This window comes from Monopterus albus, unplaced genomic scaffold, assembly GCF_001952655.1.
Source record: "Monopterus albus unplaced genomic scaffold, M_albus_1.0 scaffold17.1, whole genome shotgun sequence".
NCBI lineage: Eukaryota > Metazoa > Chordata > Actinopteri > Synbranchiformes > Synbranchidae > Monopterus > Monopterus albus.
The window spans coordinates 3,413,856-3,418,168 of record NW_018127897.1 but is presented as its reverse complement, the minus strand read 5'-3'; the positions used below and the strand labels follow the sequence as shown (position 1 = coordinate 3,418,168).

General features: G+C 39.2%; 1 protein-coding gene across 1 annotated transcript in view; it reads left to right on the top strand.

Annotated features, from left to right (window-relative positions):
* The first annotated feature begins 2,078 nt into the window (after window positions 1-2,078).
* LOC109955860 (arylamine N-acetyltransferase, pineal gland isozyme NAT-10-like) overlaps window positions 2,079-4,313 on the top strand; it is a 6,368-nt gene continuing 4,133 nt past the window's right edge. The window contains exon 1 of the mRNA XM_020592419.1: window positions 2,079-2,531. The gene's annotated coding sequence lies outside the window, so the exon portion shown is untranslated. The remainder of the gene's footprint in view (window positions 2,532-4,313) is intronic.

Genomic DNA, 4,313 nt, shown 5'->3' with positions numbered 1-4,313 from the left:
GCTGTACATGTAATTGAAAGTAATAAAATATATTTTTTGTAAGAGAATATTTGTGTAGTCCTCACATCGATCTTTTATCTGTCATTTTACTTGCCACAAGAAATTACTCAAATATTTATGACCATAGTATATGTTAGAGTTTCCCCAAATTCTTTTATTGAAAGTGCAAGAAGTGAAGACAGGAGAGGACTGTTTAAAATCAACAGGAAGTTTACTCAACGTCTGGGCACAGGTGAAACCATACAGCGCTGGGATCAGAGCGACAGAGCTCCCGCAGGAAATCCATTCTCTGAACCACGAGTTATGTTTTCACATTACATTTATCTGCTTGGGCTATGTCCACCCTGGACAGAGGTACAATATTTCATGCTTTGTAATCCTATTGGTCATTTTGCGTTAACAGGTCAACCCCTGCCTGCGTCTGCTTGCTGAAATGTGATCTAAACCAGGTGTGTGTGTTGTGATGTGATTTTCCAGGTGGCAGCTGATCAATGAACACTGAACAATGGGTTATCTGCACTGTAGACCCCCTATCTGTGTAATCATATTACAGGACAAAGCAGGACCTCGTGAGTATGCTAAACGGGCCTAGGTGAAGGTGCAAAACAGGCCAACAGGTCTTTGTTAGATGTAAAATAGGCCGTCTGGTTACTTGAAGATACAGACATCCTGTCTCTACAGAATTTGCAGCATACAGTTCCAAAGTTTCACTCAGTAGAATACATCAGTATCAGTACAGTTTTAATATGTATAAGCAAGGGAAATAAAGAACTGAAAAGTAACTAAAGCTTATAAAGTAACTAGAGCCTATAAGAGTCAAATCTTACAATATATTTATTCTAAAGCCCATGTGGAGGATGCAACATCCACCATTCTTAAACTGGGGCACTGTTGGCACGGCATTTCTCCTGATGCCCTGCATTTTATACTTGGTGATTTTAATACTTGTTGTCTTAGTAGGTCCCTTGGCCATTTTTTTAGAATGCAAAATGTTGAACTAGACATGGTAAAGTTTTGGACCAGTACTATGGGACAATAAAAGCAGCTTATAAATCTTATATGATGGCATCACTGGGATCTTCTGACCACAAATGCATTTTTTTAGCTCCAGTTTATCAGTCAGCCCTCGACAGAGGGAAGGTTCAGCACAAAGATGTTGCAATATAGCCAGAGGGTGCTATTCTTGAATTGAATGGCTGTTTTTATAGCACCAATTGGGATGTCTTTAAAGACTCGTGTACTGACTTCAATGAACTGATCTTTACTGTATCAAGCTGCATTACTTTTTGTGAACAAGTGATTATTCCTAGGGAAATAATTACAATGTATTCCAATGATAAACTTTGAGTTAATAAAACCTTCAAGAATATTCTTAACCAGAAAAGGCTAGCTTTTTGACATGGTGATATTCATCAACAGAAAAATGCTCAAAAGCTGATGAAGAGAGAAATAAAACTGGCTAAAGGATAAAGTGGGGGATGAACTAAAAAAGGAAATTTTTGCTGTGCCTTGAAAGGAACTAAATTTATGGTAGGAATTGGGTATAACAAAACAGGGGTGTTCAACCCCAATAAACCTGAATTCATACTAGTAGAGGAGTTAAATCGTTTCTTCTAAGATTTACATGAATTCACGGCTGAATTGGCTGAATTTAGGGTTCCTTCACAGGATGGTTAGATCAAATTTGAAGAAAAAGATGTCTGGAGAACTCTCGAAAAGACAAATGAGAGGAAAAGTCATTGATATGACTGCATTATTGGCCAACTACATAAGAGCTGCCGCATTCTCAGTTAGTTTTTTTGCAGCTTTCCATATCACAGAGTAAAGTTCCTGTGTTGTGGAAACAATCCATTATGGTTCCTGTCGTCAAGGTTCCAGCACCAAAGTGGTGAATGATTATTGTCCTGTGGCACTTGTATCATTAGTTATGAAAGGCTTTGAATGTATTGTGAATAGAAGTTTTTTGACTATGTCACAGAGCATAACTGATCCATTCCAAAATGCATATCAAGCAGGAAAAGGTGTAGAGGATGCCACAGCACAGTTGGACCTTGTTGCTGGGCATCTCAAGGGCAAGAAGACACATGCACATTTGTGTTTGACTGATTTTTTTTCATCAGCTTTTTATTGCATACAGCCCCATATTCTACCTGATATTGACTTGTGCACAATATGTTGGTTGGTCAGTTTTTTTTTTCTTCTTTAAATAGGCCACAGAAAACCTGTGTAAATGATTCTTTTTCCGAAGCAAGCTTACCCCAGGGGTGTGTTTTTGTTATGGTTTGTGGACTTGCTTCCTGTTTTGTGCTTTTATTTGGGTTAGATTTCCAGTCTTGTCACCTCACCTGCCCCAGCTTTACCTTGGTTCACAATTCCTGTTCATTGCTTCCACCTGCTGCTCATTACCGCCTGGTCTCCTGTCTTTATATCCTTCTCCCTTCCCTCAGTGTGGTCGCTGGCTCATCTGTTCTCCATACCTTGTTGCCCCCGTCATCTGTCTCCTTCCGTACTGCACCCTGCCTGTCCTCTTTGTAAGTTTTTTATATCAGTTACCTTGGTTGCTTTTGGACTGTTTTTTTGAGTTTTTCCTGTCAGGAAGATTCTTGGCTAGCTCTCTGGGTTTGTTTTAGTCATTTAGAATTTGTTTCATGTAGCTCCCTGACTGTTCTGTTTAGATATTAGTTTTGTACCTGTATTGTGAAGTCCGTCAGATTGGGCATGTGTTTACCCCTTTGCTCCTCTTCAGTTATATTGAACTGCATAAACACTAGACTCTAAACGTGTCTGCATTTTGGGTCCTTCATTGCCCGACACCTAACAGTTTTGTCCCTCCTTGCTATTTGTGCTCGATACAAATGACTGTTGGAACATGTTTGAGTCCATATTTCTAATAAAATTTGCAGATCATTCAGTGATTGTCAGCCTTCTGCAGGATGATGGAGTAGGCCATTGTGCAATTGTGGACAATTTTGTTAAATAGTGCAGTGATTCATATTTGCAAATTAGCATCTTTTTTTGTTTTGGAGACCAATTGATTTTGGAAGGAATCTGCCTGCTCTAACACTGATCTTTATTAATGGCATAGCCGTAGAGATAGCGAGCCAATATGCAGTAGATATCTGGGAACTATTTTAGATGACAGAAAAATGACCATTGATGCCATATGCAAGAAAAATAACCGGTGATTTGTTCTTGAGGAGATAGGGGGTCTGTTAATGTAGATTGCTTTTGGAAACATTTGGTCTTTTATTGAGTCAATTTTACCTTGTGCAATGATCTGTTGGTTTGGCAGTCTTAGTAATAGGAAAAGGTTGGGGAAATATTGTTAAACTTTGTCAAAAGATTTGTGGCAATAACTTTAATGATCTTAGACATGTTTATCATACAAGAGTTGTCCAGAGTGCAAAAGCAATTTTGGCAGACACTCACCACTGTCTTCATAAGCAGTTTTGACTCTCTCCATCAGAAAGGAGGTTTACTTTTCCCAAGAGAGCCAAATCAAACAGATATCTGATATCAATTCTTCAGCAGCTATTTTTTATTAATTAAAGATTTTGTTATTTTAAGTTATTTATATAGCTAAAGGGATGATGGATTCGCATTTTATACTCTACTGCATTTGCATGATGATGGCACCAAGTTATTTGTACCAAGGTGATATTATTCTTGTCTGCAGATTGTGACACTGTGGTTGCAAACCAAATGTCCCCTCAGGGAAAATGAAAATTTTCCAATCCATACTAGTAGTACCATAGTTGTCAATTCACTTGTGAGTTTTAGAGGCTAACATTTATGGTTATAGAGGCCTTGCTTCTGTTACTCAACTAACCCTGACACAGTTGGCCTTTTATTGGCTACAGGTTTAGCACTTTTAAAGCTAAGGTGTTCTCTAGGAAGAAAGACTTGGTTGCATCTTGTATATGGAAAGGTTTGGCTCCAAAGAAATACCCAGTCCTGAGAATTTATGATTTTTCTTGCTTGCACTATCAGAATATAAAAACAGTAAGGGTAAATACATCTGCTTCATGTTTTCCATCCATCCATCTATTTTCTTCCGCTTATCCGGGGCCGGGTCGCGGGGGCAGCAGTCTAAGCAAAGATGCCCAGACCTCCCTCTCTCCAGACACTTCCTCCAGCTCCTCCGGGGGAAGTTTCATTTACTGTGTGAGAGCATGCAGAGGGACAATAGTGTATCACCCCATAATCAGAATGAAATCATATCCAATGTTACATTGGACAATGTGACGTTTCACCAGTTTAGTGTTGTCGCCTCACAGCAAGAAGGTTCAGAGTTCGAGCCCCAGTGGACCCAG